This window comes from Bos indicus, chromosome 20, assembly GCF_029378745.1.
Source record: "Bos indicus isolate NIAB-ARS_2022 breed Sahiwal x Tharparkar chromosome 20, NIAB-ARS_B.indTharparkar_mat_pri_1.0, whole genome shotgun sequence".
NCBI classification, from domain to species: domain Eukaryota; kingdom Metazoa; phylum Chordata; class Mammalia; order Artiodactyla; family Bovidae; genus Bos; species Bos indicus.
This window is the reverse complement of record NC_091779.1, coordinates 12,539,449-12,562,913: the sequence shown is the minus strand read 5'-3', so window position 1 is coordinate 12,562,913 and position 23,465 is coordinate 12,539,449. Positions and strand designations below refer to the sequence as shown.

General features: G+C 43.5%; 1 protein-coding gene across 12 annotated transcripts in view; it reads left to right on the top strand.

The window, feature by feature from the left end:
- MAST4 (microtubule associated serine/threonine kinase family member 4) overlaps positions 1 to 23,465 on the top strand; it is a 618,779-nt gene that overhangs the window by 393,675 nt on the left and 201,639 nt on the right. The window lies entirely within an intron of this gene.

The following is a 23,465-nucleotide window of genomic DNA, read 5'->3' as shown; positions in this document are numbered from 1 at the left end:
CATGTGGCTTTCCTTAGGAAATGGTCTGCACTGAAAGTCATGAATTTTGATTCATCTTTTATAATAATACTATTTATTACAGTTTCTAGGAAACATTTTCTAATATACATTAGAAATTATTTTATGTATGCTATACATTATTTTATGTCATGTTATTTCCAGGACAAAGTACTTGACTTGTCTAAAACCATTAGTATTTTTGAATCTTTAGAATCCTCACGTATATACCCCCACCCTCTTACTCATAGGCTAATATAAATTCATTCTTCTCTTCTCTGGAGAGAAACATCTTCAAGGAACTCTACTTGCATTTTAGCCCAGCTTATCACCAGAGTACATAATAGAAAATGTTGTTAGCATTGTATGTATGGTGCATACAATCTATTAGGATTTCCGTGAATTCAGTGTCTGTGAATAGAATTCGTCTCGCTGGATCTAATCACAACCCAACTTCCCCTTACCCATTTTTTAAAAAGTATATATATAATTTTCTTTCCATGCCGCATGTGGGATCTTAGTTCCCTGACCGGGTATTGAACCTGTGCCTGCTGTATTGGGATCATGAAGTCTTAACCACTGGATCACCAGAGAAGTCCCCCCTGCCACCCATTTTTTTTAATCCTAAAGTAGAAGGTAGAAGCACACTCTCAGTTGATGCAAAGAGTGACTCAAATTATTTTCTATTAATGAATGCTTTTTATTTCTTATATGCAAATGAATGAAAAATTTGCCATGCGTGGCCAGTTCCTTAAAAATACTACTCTTTGTGACCCCATGGACTGTAGTGTGCCAGGCTCCTCCATGGGATTCTCCAGGCAAGAATACTGGAGGGGGTAGCCATTCCCTTCTCCAAGGGATCTTCCTGACCCCGGAATCAAACCCGGGTCTCTTGCATTGTGGGCAGATTCTTTACCTTCTGAGCCACCAGAGAAGACCCATCAGTGGAACAATTTAGTGTGTTTCTCTCATTTTTCTACAATAAGACTGAACCAAAATTTGAAGAATTGACTGCAGAAATGAGTGAAAGACTTTGAACTTTGGTTCTACTCTTCTGCTGATGGGATTATATTTATTATTGTCAAAGTGACTTTCAATATGAAAGTTTCATGTAATAACTTTTATAAAGTATCCCCTGAACATAATAGGTCCTAAAGCATAGGAATGATTTTCTCACAATCCAAAGAATTCCATTGCTCTTGTAATTTGTCTATTTTGATGATCCAACCACAAGTAACTGGACTGTCTTCTGACCCTTTTTTTCCTCAATGTAGCATGCCTTTATTGAATACCCACATGTCCTTTTCCTTCCTAAAAACAATAGGCTACTTGAAATAAAGTTGCTATCAATAGTGGAGGAGAGAAATTCCGAATAAAACACTGTGGTAGTGCAGAGGAGGATGAGGTTCTGAAAACTGATTTTGGAGAGAGACGTAGAGATGTCTTTGGAACCGGTGATATTTGAGCTGGACCATGAAAAACTGGAGGGTTTTAATGAGGAGAGTTAGCAGTGAAGGTCAAAACTAAACAAAGAATAAAACAGCAAGAAGGTAAGAGAGTGTGGCACATTGAAGAAATGGGTTTATGGCAAGAAGATAGGGTGGATGAGGTAGGAAAAAAAGCATGGACTTGTACAGAGATTGATTTGGATTTAAACATTAATTTGGGACTATGCTATGTAAGGTCCTAAATATTCAGCTGAAACGTTTGACTTTCATTTTGCAAGCATTTCAGGGTATTAGAAGATTTTTTCTGAATAAAAAAATGACTGAAAAAATTTACCAATCTCCCAATCTGTTTACCAATCTATTCTTTAAGAATAGATAGGACTTTAGTTAGAAGCTCCAGCGAAGGTGCTGGTATGGTAACAGGTCCTGGATAAGGACAATTGCAGTCAATTAAATTAAAATTTGCAGAGTACTTGATAGTTGACAGAATGCTTTCTATCTCTTTCAATTTAATCCACCTGACACTAGGCAGGAAGGAATATTGCTTCTGTTTACAGATGAAGATGCTAACACATTTAGATATTTAAGTGGCTTAACTAGCCTTGGATTCAAAATGAAGTCTCAAATCTTTCCACTGTGACTAACTGAAGACACGCGCATTGCAATGGGCTCGCTCATATGGGGCTTTAATCGTCCAGTTTACATGGACTTTGTGACCTCCTTTAGTGATTTCTATTTCCCCAGTGCCTTTCTCAATTCATGGGATGTAGTAAGCATTTGCAAAGTGTTTATTAAAGAATGAATGAGTGAACTGGAAATAGAAGGTGTATTGGTTACGGTCCTGCTCACAAATCAACCACCAGACAATTGGTTTAGATAAAATGGAATTGTATTTTTCACTCACAGGCCGAAAGTGTGGAGAGGATCCACTCTACATAGTCATTTAGTAATCCAGAGGGTTCTTCAACACATGGGCTTTAGAGTTGCCCTGCGTATCATTCCAGGTGGTGGAAAACGAAAAGATCACAGGAGATGGTGTGATGCTGGACCTGAGAGTGGCAGGCATTACTCTCACTCCCATTCCGTGCTTGGAATTTGGAGTTCTACTATGCCTAATGACAAGGATGACTGGAAAATACAGCTTCCTTGCATCCAGGAAACAGAGGAAGTGAGTTTGGGAAATAGCAGTCTTTGCCACAGAAGGTGATGAAAGAAAGGTGATGAAAGAAACACCACAGTAAGTGTTCAATAGATAGTTCTGAATGAATTTACACAGAGATTTTTAGCATTAATTGAGCAGAAACCAAGAGAGCAGAGTTGGAGAGGGAGGAAAATTAGTCATGATTGAGTTTAGTCCTGAACACACTGAGTCATCTCTAAGTAGAGATTTCTGGTTGATTGCTTGGAGTTGGCTGTCTCTAATAATGTGCCCCCAGATTATGGTCTAATGTAAATCAGAGTCTGTCTAGTCAAAGCTATGATCTTTCCAGTCGTCATGTATGGATGTGAGAGTTGGACCATAAAGAAAGCTGAGTGCCGAAGAATTGATGCTTTTGAACTGTGGTGTTGGAGAAGACTCTTGAGAGTCCCTTGGACTGCAAGGAGATCCAACCAGTCCATCCTAAAGGAAATCAGTCCCGAATATTCATTGGAGGGACTGATGCTGAAGCTCCAATACTTTGGCCACCTGATGTGAAGAACTGATTCATTGGAAAAGACCCTGATGCTGGGAAAGATTGAAGGCAGGAGGAGAAGGGGAGGACACAGGATGAGATGGTTGGATGGCATCACCAACTCGATGGACATGAGTTTGAGCAAGCTCCGGGAGTTGGCCTGTCGTGCTGCAGTCCGTGGGGTCGCAAAGAATTGGACATGACAGAGTGACTGAACTGAACTGAGATTTTGGAATCCCTGAGATTCCAAATAGATTCGTGCTGTTACCACAGAAAAGCATTTATTGTATCTGCATAGAATTGTTTTTTCTTCCGCTGATTGTGATGGATCAGATTTCTTCTTTGTTCCTTTTCAATGAGTAGGCGTGGAAGTTCCAGGGAGAGCGTGGTGGTGAGCATTGTCGGTTTCTGTGCCCTTTGGAGGTGCTGACACACAGCTTCTCAGAGCTGCAGTGGAAGATGCTGTTCCTTTCATGGTGAAGCCCCGGAGGCAGGCTACGTTGGGACGGGAGTTAGCGTTAGTCTCCATGGACTTCCTGAAAGTTGCCTGAAAATGAGAGAAGCACAGCTTCTGAGGCAGCTGAGCTGCTAACCAAAATGTAAGTTTAGCTGAGTATGTCTTGGGGATGTACCCTTGCGCTGCTGCAGGAGGCTATAGCATGGCACACTTTGGCTCCCTATGCGGGGAAGAATTTTCCAAGACAGCCTCACAGTGTAGAATGGATCCTCTCATCAGACCGTCAGTTTCATGCTGCTGGAAATCTCCCAGAAGGCCACTTAATTGGAAAGATGTAGAACAGAGAATTCAAGCATGTTATTCCCAAAGGCCCTTTCATCTTGAAATGCTGATGCCCTTATTGTCTCACAACCGGGCTGGAGAGAGATGGGCAAATGACACAATTTGTCCACAAGCTTTAAAAAAAAAAATGGCCCAAATATCTGTTTATCTATACCAATGTGATAGAAAACATTAAAAAATCCTAAGTGGAATTTATATATGCCTTCACTTTCCCTCTTCTGGGACAACTATAACTGCTCAGAATTTCTGCAATCCCCAAGACTTAGCACACTTACCTTAATTTAGTAGCAGTTGATATAATGAGAACACCAGTGCCTCATGAGTCATGTGAATGTGACCTAGGCCAGCTCATAATCTGGACCGTGATTGTTAGATAGCAAGATTCCAGGATTTCCTCATTTTACATTTTCAGGATCTCTCACGGCACCTGGTAGGCCTCACCCTCAATAGTGACTAGTAAATAGGGGAAGGCTGGCTACCGTAACTCAGGGACCACATTGCTGTCGAAAGGAAAATGTTGTTTTGCATTTTAATTGCACGGTCCAACTTCTGAGTGGAGGGCATCCCTTAGGGCATCTGTTGCACTTCCTACATCCCTCCTATTTTACTTCTTCCATCCTTCTGTTCACCTCCCCATTTGGTTCCTGGAGTCTCATGGTGGTGGCGGACACACAGCTAAGCTGGAGATGGCAATGGAGTGGCTGTTCCAGTTCTTCTCATCTCTCCAAAATCTCACTCCCTGTTTCAGCTGGGACTGAAGCCACACATGCCCCATGGCTGGTAGGATTCAGTGCTAGTTTCAGAGAAAGCTATTGCCAGTGTGCCATCAACTTCCTGAGGATGAGGATTTTTTCCCGCCACAGATGTATCCACGGACCCTAAAATAGCGCCTGGCATATATAGTAGAGGCGCCATAAATATGTATGGATGGAATGAATGTTGCTCCCAGGGAATCCAGCCTGTCCTGATGTTTTCACCTGTGCTCACAACAGGGCACACTCTTCCTCTTACGTGTGCTTTGCAATTGGTGCTGACACTTTGAGAGGTGGGGCGTGCATTTTGATGATTCCATAAATATTAAATTATAACCTTCAAAATTTAAAAACTGACCAGGTATTAATGATAAATAAAGTAAGGTTCAAGGAGGGAGTAGAAAGAGCTTATTACAGAAAAGTTAACGTCAGAGTCTATTAGTGAACGTGCCTGGCTATGGAGAGGGGCAGAGAAAATGGTCTAGAGGTCACAACAGATGACGTGCTGAAGAGCTAAGTCACTTTGATGAAAGGGAGTTAAATGTAAGCTCTGCGGAATGGAAGCTTGTCTGATTTGCTCCTGCCATCTCCCTGGCACCTGTAAGAGCACTTGTTACAGGGCAGATACTTCATAAAATCAATTTGTGTGAGTGTTAGTGTGAAAGTATTAGTCGCTCAGTCGTGTCTGACTCTTTGCAACCCCATGGACTGTAGCTGCCCAGGCTCCTCTGTCCATGGGATTCTTCAGGCAAGAAAACTAGAGTGGGTTGCCATGCCCTTCTCCGGGGTATCTTCCTGACCCGGGGATCGAACCTGATTCTCCCGTGTTGCAGGCAGATTCTTTATCGTCTGAGCCACCAGGGAAGCCCTAAAATCAATTAGCTTTTGTCATTGAAGGTACTTTGAAGCAGCAAACAAGTTCTAACTGGGGACTTTGGGGGCAGCTTTTTAAAAACAAAAGCCCTCCAGTGAGTCAGTGTTCCCTAGTGGTGTGAGTCTAGTCTAGCCTAGAGCTGGGCCCCTGCTGCCCGTTTCCTATGGGGCTCCTGTTCCCCAGTGTGCAGCAGACCCCACCTGGCTGGCTCCCTTCATTCCCATTACCTGACCAGCCCTGGAGGAGTCGGATTTTGGGACCCAGTAGACTAGCAGCATGGTGCCTGATCTTGGCCACTGCTCTCACCACACACAAGATTTGAGACTTCGGGCAAGTGATAAATCATGAACTTCATGGACCTTCATTGTCTTCACCTACCTCACCCAAGAATAAGACTAGTAGCTTATAGGTATTTAGGGGGATATATTTCTATTAGCAAGAACAGGACCTGTGATGGTCCTAAAGGCCATGGGAAGCCCAAGTAGACATACTTTAGCAGAAAAGGGCATCAGGGACAATGGGCACCTAATGCAATTTTGCCAAGGGCTTGTCCGTTTGTCCTGCTGCTGCTAGAAAGGTGGGTAGGTGTCCGCAGCTCCCTGAATCCCCCATCACTCCACTCGTTGCCATGGTGAGGGGCAGGCATAATAAGCATTTACTAAATACATGGCAGCATGCTGTGAATATGTCTCCTTTTTCAAATGTCTTCTTTTTAAATTTTTATTGAAATATAATTGATTTATAGTGTGTTATTTTCAGATATATAGTAAAATGCTTCAGATATATATATATTCTTTTTTTTTTTAACATTCTCTACCATTATAGGTTATTACAAGATATTGAGTATAGTACTATACTTAATATCTTGTGCTATACTGTAGGTCTTCATTGATTATCTATTTTATATATAGTAGTCTGTATATTTTAATCCCAAACTTCTAATTTATCCCTCTCCCCTGCCTCCCTCTGTTTTCTATGTCTCTGAAGAAAAGGGAACCTGCCTACACTGTTGGTGGGAATATAAATTAGTGTAGCTGCCACAGAGAACAGTATGTGTGTGCCTGTACGTACTCAGTCGCTCAGTCGTGTCCAACTCTCTGCAGCTCCATGGACTGCAGCCCACCAGGCTCTTCTGCCTGTGGAATTTTCCTGGCAAGAATACTGGAGAGGGGTACCATTTCCTCTCCAGAGGATCTTCCCGACCCAGTGACCTAACCTATGTCTCTTGTGTCTCCTGCATTGAAGGCAGATTCCTTATCACTAGTGCCACCTGAGCAGCCTGGAGAACAGTATGGAGGTTCTTTTAAAAAATTACAAATAGAACTACCGTATGATCTAGCAATCCCACTCCTGGACATATATCAGGAGGAAAACATACTGTGAAAAGATACATGCGCCCCAGTGTTCAGAAGCAGCACTGTTTACAATAGCCAATGTATGGAAGCAACCTAAGTGTCCGTCAATAGATGAATGGATGAAGAAGATGTGGTACATATGTGGAATGGAATATTACTCAGCTATAAAAAGGATGAATCAATACCATTTGCAGCAACATGGATAGACCTAGAGATTTTCATACCAAGTGAAATAAATGAGGCAGAGAAAGACAAATATCATATGATATCGCTAATTGGTAGAATCTAAAGTAGGATACAAACGGACTTATTTGTGTCTCCTTTTCAAGGGACACCTGTAAGTGTGGGGAAGTCACCTGACTGATAAACCCGTTTAGTTTCACTGAGTTTGTAGGATGAGTAGGACCATTTGTCTTTTCCATTGTTTCTTCTATGTCGGCCCCCCCAACCCCCCGCCACTTCACTTTGTGAAGAATATTGAAAAAAAAAAAAATCTGAAGAAGCTGGTACCAGATGGCAATTTTTTCATAGTCTGCAGACACCAGTTCCAGTGCTTTTGTGAATGTGATGGTTTAATGAACTGCCTTATGCATCCCGAGTTTTATTTCTGAATTGCTGTGTAGGCCCAGGTCTGTTTAGTACCGGCACTGTGTGGAATGGCTCTGCAAAGCGGAGACGAGCATGACTGAACACTTGGCTGGCCCTGTAGGTGCGGTCCGGGCAGACGTCGGAAGGTTGGGGTCTCAGGTGTCAGCGGTGGCGGGGGAGGCGTGGACAGGCCAGTTAGTGCTTCACTCGGCTACTGTGGTTTCTGCAGGTGCTGGCAGCTGGCAGCTTCTGTCTCCTGTAAGAAGGGAGAATGAGAGGGTGTGTGTGGTGGTCCAGTGAGCGGTGGGGAGGGGGCAGAGAGTAGACCGCAATGGGGAAGGGGGATGGAGTAAACTTATTGCAGTTACCGGGCCTGGGGGGTGAGGTTTTAGGAGGTCAGATGGCAAACAGAGCTTTCACATCCCTCTGGGTCCCGGGAACATGTTATCCTCTCAAAGCCTTTGCTCCTGCAGGCCTAGGTGCCCCTGTGGCCAGGCCCTGAGAGCCGTTCAGGGGCCTTGGTTTCTGACATAATGATTCTCCTTTTTTGTTATGCGTTCACTTTTTCATGCTAACTTTTCCTTTTTTGTTATGCGTTCACTTTTTCATGCTAACTTTTCTCTTTGGCTTACTGCTTTGAGCAGGAGGCTCAAATCGCTTAAATATCTGCATGTGGGGTGGCTTAGTTTCACTGAGAGCTTGCTACCTGCCCGGGGCTATTCTTCGTGCTCCCCTATTAACTCCTGTAGTCCTCACAGCAGGCCTGTGAGGCCAGGAAGACAGTTTGACAGAAGTGAAAACTGAGACTCAGAGAAACAAACTTATCTGTAGTGACCACACATCTCGGTCTGCCTAGGTGCCGTTCGGTTGATGCCTGCTGTCCCTTTGTCATTAGTAAAAGGGCCCCCCTTTCACTTTCACACCCCGCAAGTTTGAATAGTAAATTACACCCACAATGTCTGGAAAGTGGCTTGATCCCGTTAAAATTCAGGCCTCTGGGGGAAGAGCCCTCACTCTTATTCTGTGGCATAAAGTCGAAGTGTCTACACTTGAACACACTTCAGTTCCTAGTCATTTCAAGTTTTGCATTCCGAACAGAATATGATATTTACAGGGAGGTGATTTTGTTGCTCTGTCTGAACCTCAGGGCTTCCCTGGTGGCTCAGATGGTAAAAAAAAAAAAAAAAAAAAAAAAAATCTGCCTGCAATGCAGGAGACCTGGGTTTGATCCCTGGGTAGGGAAGATCCTCTGGAAAAGGGAATGGCTACCCACTCCAGTATTCTTGCCTGGAGAATGCCATGGATAGAGGAGCCTGGCTGGCCTAAAGTCTGTAGGGTTGCAAAGAGTCAGACAAGACTGGGCAACTAACGTGGGCTTCCCTGGTGTTTTGGGTCACCATACAAGTGAATTTTTTAGTCCTCTGTTGAGAGTGTGGTTGTGGGGCTGGGGAATGGGTTTTGAATTGTGGTGCCCTATATTTCTCTTTTCAAAAAAGTTTTATTTTAGACAGAGCCCAAGTGACACAATGAAGGTTAAATTGCTTTCATTTGGAAATCAGGCCATAGGCCCCCGAGGCACTCATTGCTGCCGCTGCTCTATCCTCAGCAGTCTGTACCCAGTTTTCTCGGCCAGGGCTGGCTTGCTGCAGCCCTGGGCTGAGAGTGTGTCCACGTTGCTGTGATGGTCTCACACTTTTTGAGCCCTATTAGAAGACCTGCCTCTTCAGGCCTGAAGTAGGAGCTCCACCTGAAGTGCAAGGAGCCTGGAAACTTCCTTTGTACCACCCACACTGAGAGACTCATTTGGCTTTCATCAATCAGGAGTATTTATTGTTACATAGTTTTTCTGTACCAAATATTGTGTCTTCACTTAACCAAATTTTGATTTTTGGTTCTGGAATATCTTAAAATTATTCACTGTAACGTTTAGCAGTTATCTCTCAGTTATTAGACCATCTAATGAAAAAAAATACTTTGCTGTGTGTATGTGGGGTAGGGTGGCATGGGGTTCTACCGTATATTCCATTTGGTTACTGCATCGCTTTGAGACTAGGAAAAAACATCTCACATCACTTAAAAAACTTATTCCTACACTTAAAATGTGGCTACAGCCATTAACACCCACCCTATTGAAAAGAGAATTAAGTTGTGATATTCTTTGAAAGTAAAAGATGGCAATGAGAATGTGAAGCTCAGAGGTGTCTGAGCAAGAGGAGTGATACAAATGCAGAATTTAAGACAAAAAATTATCAAGTTTCTCCAGCAGTAACATGGGGATAATAATACCTCTTGGAGGTGTTATAAGAATTAATTAGATGCCATTTGTGAAGAGTTCCAACCTGAGCATTCTGTTTTATTATTATTATTAGCTTCGTATTGTTCTTGGAAACCCAGCATTCAAAATGATCTGCAAAACCCGACCTTTGTTATCAAGGATGTTGCATATGCTAATGGAACGTGCCGATGGTGAGATATTATGAAAATGGGACAGCTGTCCTCATGATCTCAGGTGAAGAGGAAATGAGCTAAATTTCATGGACTGTATGCTTTTCTACTACTATTTCCATGACAGTATGCTCAGGTGAGCTCTTCCTGGATCCATTTAATGAAACAGTATGGGGATACTCCAAAGCGAGAGAACATTCATTTTCCTGCAGTGGTACTGGAATTGTTTTTCTTCTCCTCTTCATGTAAAATATCAGCTTGGCTCTAAAGTTCAGAGTCAGAAGTCATATCCCTGGATTTCTAAGCAGCCTCCTAACTTATCTCCCCTCCCCGATCCCCCACCCACCCATCCTCACTTCTGTTCACCGCCTGCCCTCCTGTGCTCATTCTTGGTCCAGAGCTCAAAGTGGTCTTTGCTGTGTCCGCCCTTCCACTGCTCAGAGCCTGCCCGTGGCTGCCCTGCCATGCTCCATGACCCCTTCCTGCTGTCTCTCACTCCTTTCCTTCTGGTCACATTGGATTCTGATTTTTCTTGACCACTCCAAGAATGTTTGTGTCACAACCTTATTGTTTCCTGTTCCTGAAATACTCTCACCTCCCTTTCACTTAAAAAAAAAATAAACAAAACTCCAAATCTACAAAAAGAGTTGAAAGAATAGTACAGTCAACACCCATGTTCACCTTAATTCACTGATTAACACTTTCCACATTTGCTTTATCTTCCTGCCTTTTTCCTTTTTAGCCCGTATAAATATTAAATGACTGTTTTTGTTTGTTTGTTCATTGAACCATTTCAGAGTAATTTGCAAACATTCAGACATTTCACCCCAAAATACTCCAACATTTATCTCCTGAGGACACGTGCTTTCTCCTTCATAATCGTAACATCATTACATCATTGTTATACTCCCAAGTTGAACCTGATTATAGTAATATCTGATATGCAGTCCATCTCAAATTTCTCCAATTATCCCCCCCAAAGTTCTTTAGAGTTGCATTTTTAAACTCCAGAATCTAGTTTAAAATTACATGTTTCATTTAGTTGCCATGTCTCTTTAGTCTCCTTTAGAACAGTTTAGTTTTTTCTTTCATCTTTTCATAACATTGACATTTATCAGGAATATAGGACAACTGTTTTGTTGACTATCCCACAATCTCAATTTATCTGATGGTTTCTTGGTCATTAGATTCGGGTTAAACATACTTGAGAAAACCAGGTGAAGATGTCTTATTCATAGCATCATACTGCAAAGCCCCAAATCTGGTGCCTGCCAAACTTTTCCCTTGCAGTTTTATGCTTTTGCTTTATTAAGTAATCTCCAGAGCACCGTTTTGAGATAATATGAATATCTCAACAAAATTTTACCCAGTGGTTTTTGCATTCATTGGTGACCTGGCTTGAGTCAGTTATTTTGTTGCTATTTGTCAAGTGGCAGTTTTCTAATTCTGTTACTAGCTAGTGTTTTTCTGTTACAGAAGAAATTTTCCTCCTTTCTCCCCATTTTTAGGAATGTTAGTATTGATTCATGCATATTTTTAAAGAATAAAATAGATAACCTGTATTTGGTGTATAAGGATCCGTGACCAGTATTCCTCTTTTTGTTGATCACGTTGTCCCAAAATCCATCAGTGGGAGGTCTTTCCAGCTGACTCCTGGGTCCTTAAGACATGATCTTACTGGTTTTTGAGCACTGCATTTTCTGGCACATCAAGTTATTCTAGCTGATCAGGACAGCTAGAGGAGACTCTCCCTCCTGTTCCTCAGTCATCTGATCTCTTTCACTCAGTGTCCGAACTAAATGTCACTGCGGCAGAGAGGCCTTCCCTGCCCCTCTAGGAGAAGTGTGTCCCCTACCCCCAGTCCAAACCTGCTTCCTGATGTTTCCTTTGGTGTGTGCTAGTTGCTCAGTTGTGTCCAACTCTTTGTGATGCGGTAGACTGCAGCCCGCCAGGCTCCTCTGTCCATGGGATTCTCCAGGCAAGAATACTGGAGTGGGTTGCCGTTTCCTTCTCTAGGGGATCTTCTCAACCCAGGGATCGAACCCAGGTGTCCCACATGGCAGGCAGATTCTTCATGGTCTGAGCCACTGGGGAAGCATATCCCCATTCAATATTTGTTTGTTTACTTGTAGTTTATTTTCCCAACTAGCACGAAATTTTTAAATTGACAACAATTCACCTGTTTTTCTCATGACTGGGTCCCTAGTATCTGGCCCATAGTGTGTCCTCAGCAAATAGTTGTAGAAAAAATTGAGTGAGTGGATTTACCATCCCATTTTAAGGTTTCATCAAGCTCTTCCAGATTAGCTGCTGCCTTTCTTTCCTTTGCATTGAGATGAATCCGGTTGCGTGGAGTTCACACTCATTTGTCCGGCATGTATGGCAATTTTACTTCTAGCCATTCTCCTGCCTTTGTGTTCAGGTGACAGTTCGGAACAGTTTTTGCTAACAGTGCATCACGTGACCCTCAGTGCGAGGCCCTTGGCTGTAACAGTGGAAGCATCTACCATGCAGTTCCTCCTTCCCCAGCTTCTCTGATCAGGCAATCTGGCTACTTTAGAAATAAAAAATGAAACACTTCACACTCTGTTAGAATTTTTACATGGGCTCCAATGCTGGGAACTAAAAATTAAGTAGAATAAGGGCTTTATTTTCTATATGAACAAATAACACCTTAAAAACCGTCATGGAGTATAAGAGTTGTTCTTAGCCTCCAAGGATTTCAGTCCTAGTTGTGTTGATGAGAATTAAGAATAGAATATGGAAGTTTTCAACTATTATCTCCTCAAGTATTTTATCATGCCCTTTCCTTTTGTCTTCTCCTTCTGGGATGCCTGTGATTTAGATGGCGGGTTGTTTAACATTGTCCCAGGGGTCTCTAAGGCAATCCTGTTGCTGGCATGTACCCTGAGGAAACCAGAATTGAAAGAGACACAGGTACCCCAATGTTCATTACAGCACTATTTACAATAGCTAGGACATGGAAGCAACCTAGGTGTCCATCAGCAGATGAATGGACAAAGAAGTTGTGGTACATATCCATTACGGAATATTACTCAGCTATAAAAAAAAAAAAAAAAAAAAAAAGAATGTACTTGAGTCAGTTCTGATGAGGAAGATGAACCTGGAGTCTATTATAGAGAGTGAAGTAAGTCAGAAAGAGAAAGACAAACACTGTATATTAACACATATATATGGGATTTAGAAAGACAGTACCAATGATCCTATGTGCGGGGCAGCAAACACAGATGTAAAGAACAGACTTTTGCACTCAATGGGAGAAGGTTCAGTTCAGTTCAGTTCAGTCGCTCAGTCATGTCCGACTCTTTACAACCCCATGAACTGCAGCATGCCAGGCCTCCCTGTCCATCACCAACTCCCAGAGTCCACACAAACCCATGTCCATTGAGTCAGCGATGCCATCCAACCATCTCATCCTCTGTCATCCCCTTCTCCTGCCCTCAATCTTTCCCAGCATCAGGGTCTTTTCCAATGAGTCAGCTCTTCGCATCAGGTGGCCAAAGTATTGGAGTTTCAGCTTCAACATAAGTCCTTCCAATGAACACCCAGGACTGATCTCCTTTAGGATGGACTGGTTGGATCTCCTTGCAGTCCAAGGGACTCTCAAGAGTCTTCTCCAACATCACAGTTCAAAAACATCAATTCTTCGGCACTCAGCTTTCTTTATAGTCCAACTCTCCCATCCATACGTGACTACTGGAAAAACCATAGCCTTGACTAGACAGACCTTTGTTGGCAAAGGGAGAAGGTTAGGGTGGGGTGAATTGAGAGAATAGCATTGAAACATGTACATTACCTTATGTAAAATAGATGGCCAGTGCAAGTTTGATGCATGAAGCAGGGCACCCAAAGCCAGTGCTCTGGGACAACCCAGAGGGATGGGGTGGGGAGGAAGGTGGAAGGGGGATTCAGGATGGGAGGATACATGTGTACCTGTGACAAATTCATATTGATGTATGCCAAAAGCCATCACAGTATTGTAAAGTAATTATCCTCCCATTAAAATTAATTAATTTTAAATAAATAAATGAAAGAATATGTGGCAAGAATTGTACTTTAACACTGAATGTATTTGATGGGTGGAGAGGCCTGAATGGTGGCCCCAAAGATATCGGATCCTAATCCCTGGAACCAACAAATGTTATCTAATTTGGAAAAAGAGCCTTGGCAGCTGTGGTTCATTTTAATGATTTTGAGATCAAGAGATCATGCTGGATTATCCTATGGGTCATAAATCCTATCAACAAATGTACTAAGAGGGAGGTTTGACACACAGAGAAACTGGAAGAGGCAAGGAACAGGTTCTCCCTGGTACCTCCCGAGGGAGCATGGTCTGTTGATACCTTGATTGGGGCCAATTGATACTGATTTTTGGATTTCTGACTACAAGAACTATGAGAGAATCCATTTCCACTCTTTAAGATGACCAAGTCTGTGTTAATGGGACAGCAGCCATAGAAGCCAAATAGAACTGTAAACTATATTCTCCCACCTTTATTGTGATCCTCAAATGACCTCAAATGACCCTGTACATGGGCCCCTTTACCTCTGTTTCATAGAAGAAGGACCAAGGGCTGAAGGAGTCATATGACTCGAACCAACTTTTCTGAGTCTTAATCCAGTGCTCCGTTCACTCCCAGCACCCTGCCTCCTCCTAGGAATGAAAGCCAGTGAACAGCACAGACCACTAGTCAAGATAGTTCATAAAAGAGACAGACCACTGTGGCTGGAGCCATCAGGGACAGACAGGAGAGAGGTACAAGCCCAAGGGCATCCTTAGGGGTAAAGATACTTAAAGGTTGGAAGATGACCAGTCTCTTTCCCGTGGCCCAGGGCACTTACTCCCTCAGCAAGTGCTGATTTAACCTCCCAGACTCTGGATGCCTTTGAGCATGTGTGTCTATCTGTCTGTATCTGCTTGGAGGAGAGAACCCCTTGCTATCTGGCTGATGATACGTTTTAGCCCCATCTCGTGGAATCTTTGCCTCTTCAGTTCCTCTATGTGATGGCTTCCTGACACGTTACAGGCAGTGGGATCTGGGCAAGCTTGAGCAAGGCTCCAGATGAAAGCCACAGAATGACTTGCAGTTCCAGCCCACTGCAGAGTGCTTGCTTTGGCTCACTTTTTCTCCCTGGCAGCTTTTACAGTTCTCTCGTTGGACGCCCTGCTGTGGACTGTGCTCTAGGCCTCTTGGCGTGCGTGGCTGTTCTGCCACTTACCCCGCCAATGGGGTCTGTGTGCCCGACTTCACTCACCAGTCATTTTGCTTCTGAGAGCCAGGTGTGGTCTGGAGGAGAAGACAGTAAATGGAATTCCATCCCTCCCCTCAGGGAGCTCTCAGCCGTGTATGAAACAGCAAGGAAACAGCTTGACTGAAGTGTGGTGACACTAATGGGGCAATGAGAACTCCACACGGCTCCTCCCGCTCCCTTCCTAGGGAAATGTGCTATGTGTTTAATAAAGAGGGCTCTGTGGGCTCACTCCTGAGTCCAGGGAATCCTCACAGGGGGATCCAGCTGGGGCATCTGGATGGTTCACATCCCCACAGTGTAGATCCAGATATTTTGTGTGTGATGATTTATGTGCTTTGGTTTATCCATTCATTGTCCATTTCCTTTCTATAACTTAGAGCATGGTCTTGAAACCTTGAATGTATGGGCTTTTGGTTTAGCTCAGTGTGAGACAGAGTGTGGATACATTAGTGACTTATTTATCTTTGCAGCATCCACTGACCACCATCCTCAACTCATTTGCATTTATTGCCATTTATCAGTGATGGGAGTTATAAAGGGACCTGAATTTTATAGGCATTGTGTGGAGCCCCACAGTAGCTGGAGAGCTTGAAAAGCCTCAGATCTGTGTGGCATTGGGTGACATATGGGGTCAGCATTAGGGATCTGGGATAGATGGTCTCACCTTTGTCATTCTGGGGGTCCTTTTTAATGTCAGGCTTTGTGTAGAACATCCCATACAATCCCCTGATTGAACATTATCTCTTGATTAAGCAGAAAAGTAGAAAGAAGAAAGTGACTCTGAATTTCAGGACATTTAATATTTTCTAATTTATTGATCACAACAACAACTGTAGACATGTGGGGGGAAAATACTAGGGCCTCTGTGCATGGCTTTGTTTTTTCAGGTGTTGGCAGTATTTGGACTCACAGGTCTCTCATAATAGCTTCACAGTCATGAGTCACTGTCCTCCACCTTGATGATCAATTAGGTTATACTGCAAGCTTACAGTGGCCATTGTCTCTTTCCTAAAGGAAGAAATATAATAAATTATTACAGCTATTGAAATAAGTAAGATTCCATTTGATATTACATTTTTTGTGTGAAAACAGAACTGAAAGACTTCGACAGAAAATGTATTTTATTGTTTTGTGCATACTGTCTTGATGACTGTAGCTTTGTAGTATAGTCTGAAGTCAGGAAGGTTGATTCCCCCATCTCTGTTTTTCTTTCTCAAGACTGCTTTGGCTATTTGAGGTTCTTTGTGTTTTCATACAAATTGTAATTTTTTTTTCCTAGTTATGTGAAAAGGGCCGTTGGTAGTTTGATAGGGCTTGCATTGACTCTGTAGATTGCTTTGGGTGGTGTAATCCTTTGGTCAGTTTTTGCTTAACTGTGTGTGTTCCAATGAAGCGGCAGTGACTGCAGTGGATTGGAGCTCAGCACTTTGAACTCTATGGTTGTTCTGTCTCCAAAGACATTTTCACTTCTATTCCCTGCTTCTGTGGAGCTTCCAAGTGATTTTATTTTTCACTCTGGAGCCCACTATGTAGGTGGCTGAAAAGTATACACATATTTTTATTGTTTGCTTATTCTGAGACACTGTGTTATTGTATGATATGTAGAAGTTTGTTAGTGTGGTTATGAGTGAACATGAGAGAGGATATACTTTAAATTACTGTCATCAATTTAACACATTATTAAAACCAGATATAATTTTTCCTTTTGTTTTTATAGAAAATAAACATCTATTTTCCTCTTCCCTCCCCAAGTGGAAGTTTCTTAAGTGCTTCCAAGGTTGGATAGCCATTGGGTGAGTTGTGATAATGAGAATAAAGTTTATTAAAGGAAGGCAAGACCTAAAATGCACCCATTCTAGTTTTTCTGTGTTCTAAAATCAGTCCTTAGGAAGTCATCTCTCTATTTGTAAGTTATAGCATATCAGTGAATAAGCAAATAGAACCAACTTTGGTTGGTTTGCTCTGCTGATACTATAAGACATATCAAGAAGAGGAGTTCTGATTTTCCTGGAATTTATTTTGGTTTTGAGTAACAATTTAGTTAAGCCTGGATATCTGAAAAAATAAAATGTAATGAGTTATGTTACAGAGGCCACATGAGTAGCACAGCCAGAGGATTTAGAAATGTAGGAGCATGACTTGAACTGGACCATGAAGGTTGATTGGGGGGAAGTAAGTGAATGAAGGAAGGTCACCAGGGGTGAGCACAGGAGTAGGAGTGAAAGGGATGATGAAGATGTGATCAGAAATGGAAATGAGCCAGCTTGTCTGAGAGCTTGAGTAACCCTGAGTGTGGGCAGAGGGCACTTCATGGAAAGAGTGGTCGGGCACAGACTGTAGTGTCTCTCACATGCCAGTCTATGAGGTTTGGGTTTTATCTTCTCAGGGTGGGGCATGTCTGGGGTTTTTAATTAGGAAAATCTTCAGTAAGGTTTCTGCACTGGAGAAACACGGTATGAATAGAGTGGAGGAAGCAAAGTATAGAAAAGGAAGACAGACAATAGATCTAGAACGATGAGATTGAGAGGGAAAGGAAGCGTGTGACAGGTGCTAAGGAAGAAGAGTCAACAGGACAAGCTGAAGGATGGGAGGCAGGATGCAGACCAGGGGCACTGTGGTAGCTCAGAAAGAAATAGGGAATTAGGAGAGAAATCATCTGGGGGCATAATAATATCCCTTTTAGTTGTGTTTAGTTATGTCAGATCTGAAAATGAGGGCATAACGGCCAAGTGGGACGTCCCACCTGCTGCGGGAGGTGCAGCGTCCTGGAGCTCAGCGCTGTTTCCAGGACTTTGATGTGATGGGGTGGAGGTGCGGGAGGAGCAGCAGGGACACTGAGGCCTCTGCTAGGCTGCTGGCGGGAGGCAGATGCTCTGCAGAATCCGCCTTGACTTGTGCTCCTGTGGTTTGGGTCTTAATGAGAGAAATGCAGCGACTTCTGTGCAGCTCAGAGTACAGGGCCTGGCCTTGAGAAGTGTGTTCAGCTGCAGCCTGCAGCTGAGATTTCTTGAGTCCGTCTAACTGGATCATGAGCCTAATGCTCTGAATGGAGAAACACCTTAATATCCTGAATTTGGGTCATCAGCCTCTATGTCCCCTAGAGATGCCCCCAGAAGCCAGGCGGAAAAGCTCCTTTTGTGATTCAGTGAAGACCTGAGAAATTCTAGCACTGACAGAAGTTCCCCTCTCTCTTTCTCTCTCTTGCTTAAGGAGTTGGACTGTAGGGGTGGCTCTTAGCCCGGCCACTGTTCTTTTCTCAAGAAAGAACCTGAACTATACTCAAGAAAAATGAGTGTTGGACTGTGAAGTTCTGTATGGTTCAGTAGGGGAGGTGTCATTTAGGCACAGAAACTTTCAAGGGAGAATTTTGGAACCTGGTGCCTTTTTCACATAATACAATAACACGATGTGTGACTCAAGGAGCACTGTGTATTTTCAAGCCTTCTAGTGTGAGGGATTTGCAAAAGGTTGTTACCTAGAATAGCTGACCAGATGGTTTAGATGAATGAAATTATTATTTAATATATACTTTTATTTGTTGGAAATTATCAGCCCAAAGTAGAAAATTTCATTTTGGAAAGCCATTTGACTGTAAGTCATTTGCTCATTTCACTATTCTAGGGATGGCTAAGAATAAACACTTTTCACTACTCTTGTGTAAGAGGCACTCAGAACTCCATGTTAAGATGGATTCTGAGGATCAGTTGCGATCTTAGTGGCTAAACACTAAGGAATCAGTCAAATGGTAAGACCAGCTGTGACAGCAGCACCTGCCAATGGGAATTGTGTTGTGAAATTGGCATAGTTGCATTGGATTTATTTTGGTAGAAATTGGCCAGAAGCTTTGGATGCTTCTTAAAAACAAAACAAAAACAACATTCCTAACTTGTATTTAGGGGAAATGCATTCCATCACCCTATGAATTGATTTGGGTTGCTGAAGGGTAATGGAGGCTAGGGCAGCCTTATTTTTTGCCCCAGTTAATTTTGGAATTCCATTTTTCAAGGGACTCTCTGACCCACTTTGGGTCTGAGGGTTGTACTGCGATACTGCTTCTGGAGAAGCATTCAAAACTCTGTGTCTCTGCCAAGATCAATTTGGCTCAGTAATTGTACAGAGCTCTCCAATTTAAGGACATTTCTCACATGCAAACTCTAATTGGTTCCTCATAAAAGCCCAGTGAGGTCACTCTTACTGTTTATTTGTCTGAACTTTATCCCATCATTTGTTTCTTTGTAATGTTTGAGGCTGCAACTTTGTGGGAAGTAGGCAGAGTAGGTGGAATTCTTTGGTGGTGGTGTGCCCTTCACAGGTGAGGAGATCATCCCTAACTTTACAGGATTGAAGTTACCATCCAACGTATCTGAAACTGAACAAATGGCAAAGTCTGGGACCTATTTCCCCTTCTATGACTAGTACATCTCTTTCTATGACTATGTCTAGTACATCTCACCTTTCTATAGGTGAAATGTTCTTTTTCCCTTCACCGCATCTTCTTTACCCCATTCTGTACCAGGATGTCACTGTGTATGTGTCTGTGTGTGCATATCCCCATGTGTACTCACCTTAAGAATCTCCATTTGTCTAGATTCTAACCAATTGATTCTAAACAGCTTTTGGTGTGAGGGTCAATTAGAGAGGCCATAGTGGAAATGGCAACCCACTCCAGTACACTTGCCTGGAAAATTCCATGGACTGAGGAGTCTACCTACATACAGTCCATGGGGTTGCCAAGAGTCGGACACGACTGAGCAACTTCACTTTCACTTTTCACTTTAATGCACTGGAGAAAGGAATGGCAACCCACTTCAGTATTCTTACCTGGAGAATCCCAGGGACAGAGGAGCCTGGTGGGCTGCCGTCTGTGGGATCGCACAGAGTTGGACACAACTGAAGCGACTTAGCAGCAGCAGCAGCAGAGTGATATGAATGTGTCTGGACATCATTACCTGCATAGATAGGAAAATCATGTCCAGAAAAAAGAGTATTTAAGGATGACAGGAAATTTTTATTATTTATCAAAGTGTGTGTTTCTGATGACATCATGACATTCTGTTGGAATCTCCTGTTGCTGATCAGGGAGAGCCAGTGAGTCCTGAAAAAAAAAAAAAATGACATCAATAAAAATCACTAAAAGGGCTGACACTAGGAACAAAACCCGTGCTCCCCTTGAGAGTGTCACATTGCAGCTTGAGCCCACACCCTGGGCTGTCTTGGCTTCAGTAATGACACCTGGCCTTTTGTTCCCCCTAGCTCATCTTTGGGCACCAGATACCACCACGTTGGTTCGTGTGCTTCCCCTTCCGTAGGAACTGATTTGACTACAGTTCTCTTAGCTCATATTTTCTCCCTCATTAAAGTGCCTATGTGCAATTTGCTGGAAGGAGGTTGCCAGCCTACAACCACTGTTGGGCTGCAGTGCCCTTTTGCTGGTGATTAATTTCCCCAGCGACACAGGGTTCATTGTCTAGTTAGATTTAGTTTTACAGTCAATCTGCAGTTCACTGGAATATGTATGAAGGAATGCTCCCCCATTCATCAGCGAGTTATGGCTCTGATTTAGCATTTTTATGTAGGGAGTTCAGTGGCATACATTGCTGTGGCCACGTAGCCGACTTCGTTTCAGAGGAACGGTAGAGACGCAGTTTAAAGCTCTAACCTTTTGCTGCCAGTGAGCCCTCCTTCCCGTGTTCTCGACAGCTCTGTGCAGCTTCTTCATTAGGAGGATGTGAAACATCTCCAGGGCTGTCACAAACCGCAGCGTTGGTGGATGAGACCCCAAGTGAAGCCAGTGTATGGGTTTGGTTCTGGAGATGTGAGTTAATGTTCCTCGTTTTTTGTGGTGCTGCTTCTTCATGATCACAGATGGCCCCCGCTTAGCTTTGTTCCAGAAATCTGAATGTGTGACTCTGGATCTGATCATTCTCATGATTTTGACAGAAGCTGGGACTTGGGATGCTGATTTAAAGGTGCATAGATAGTTATTTTGTGTAATATGGTGGCTCAGATGGTAAGGAATCTGCCTGCAATGCAAAAGGACCTGGGTTTGATCCCTGGACCAGGAAGACCCCCACTGGAGGAAGAAATAGCAAACCACTCCTGTATTCTTGCCTGGAAAATCCCAAGGACAGAGGAGCCTGGTGGGCTACAGTTCATGGGGTCGCAAAGAGTGACATGACTAAGTGACTAACACATACACATTGCTTAATATATCTAGACCTCCCTCTGAGATGTTTTAACACACCATTTTCAAGGCTCATGCAGCTTTGTCACTCGCTTTAAAGGACTCTGTTCTACTTATATAGTATTTCTGAGCCCAAGTTCTTCATCTGTATAATAGAGAAGTCAATGCTTATCTTTCAATGATGGGGATGATTAAGTACCAGGAACAGAGAAGATGATTAGCAAATAATAGCTACCAAGCTGATGAGAGGAAGGCTGGCTTAGAGTAATTTTTTTAATGTAACTGGCAACTTATTGATAGATGGTCTATTCCAGTGGCATACCTTCCGCAAAATCTTATTAAAGATAGAAACTCTGGAGAAGTACAAAAATTAACTCATGGCATCAGATTATGGAACATAGAGTATAGATTATCATTAAATGTAAATGGAGAAAAGACAGAGACATCTTGGGCTATGCATTCCAAAGTCTTTTGGCCGAAAGTTGAGAGGTGACGCGGGAAACATGAGCGCTGGAATGGACTGACCTTCATTCATACAGCCCTCGTGCAGTTTGAGCATCCGTTACTGCCAGGGCTGTGGGAACAGAGTGGAGAAGGTTTCTGCTCTCACGGAGCTAACAATGGGGACAGGGTTCCCAGGTGGCGCAGTGGTAAAGAATCCGCCTGCCAATGCAGGAGATGCGAGAGACTCAGTTTTGATCTCTGGGTCAGGAAGAGCCCCTGGAGTAGGAACTGGCAACCCACTCCAGTATTCTTGCCTGGAAAATTCCATGGGATTTTTTTGTTTTGTTTTGTTTTCTAGCAGGCTACAGTCTGTGGAATCACATAGAATCTGACACGACTAAGCAACTGAGCATGCGTGCACACGGGGACAGGGGAGGTGGGGGGCAGGGAAGAACACTTAGCATAAACTACGAGCCAAGAAACCATCAGAGAATAACAAATGATTTGCCAAGAAATTAAATAGGGTGATCTGATGGCTTCTTTTTCTCTGAGGGTGTGACATGCTAGCTGGCCTAGAATGACCAGAATTCCGAGTAGAGAGAACCTCCTCCAGCTAGGGCAAGAGCAGCCTAAGGAAGAGCCACATGGGTGAGGGGGAGAGTGTGTGAGGGAGAGGGGGGGAGTGGGGAGGGGGTGGGAGAGGGTGGGGGGAGGGTATGGGGGGAGATGATGGTGGCTGGCCCAGAGCGGGAGTGGTGAGGTTGGAGAAAAGTGATTGAAGGCAGGCCGTGTTCTGCAGGAGGGTGTGAGGACTTGCTGGCAGGTGAGTTGGAAGAGGCAGGTCAAGGGAAAATCAAGGACAGCTTCTAGACTGTTGGCCGGAGTAAGAGTAGAAGGTGGTTCTGGTTACTAAGGCAAGGAAGGCTTGAGGAGGGGCAGCTTATGGCAAAACAAGGGTTAGGTTTTATGTGAAATTTGAGAAGTCTATGTGATACCCATGTGGGGTCTGAATTCCAAAGAAAGGTTCGGTTTGGTCTAGAGAAGCCGGTTGGGGACTTCTAGGCCAGAGGGCGTTACATAAGGCCATGGGAGGTGATGAGGTCAGACAGCAAGAAAGGACTCCAGGCCAGACCCTGTGAGGCTGCAGATCTTGAGATCAAGCAGAGGAGCAGGAGGGGATGTGCCCAGGGATTAGGAGGAAAACCAGGTGAGCAGTTTCACAGCAGCAAAACGAAGCAGTTTCAGGCAGCAGAGCGGTCCATCCCCTGTGTAGAGTCATGCTGGTGGGTCCACATTGATCTGGGCAGAGACCCTGGAATTGGGTCTGGGGTGAGGGCACATGGCTGGAAAGTGGAAGACAGGGGCCAGAAGAAACACTTGACAAATGACAAAGGCCTTTGCGATTCCAGTAGCATGAGGGTGTTGGCTAAAAAAAGATGTACTTGAGAGTTGCGAGTTAAGTTTTATTTGGGCCAAAATGAGGACTGCAGCCAGGGAGGCAGCACCTCAGATAGCTCAGAGAGACTGCTCCAAAGAGGCAATGGGAGGAAGGTCGATATATAAGGTTTTGGTGAAGGTGGAGTTCAATACTATTAGGCACTCATTTTATAAAAGGTTTTTTGCTCGTCAGGA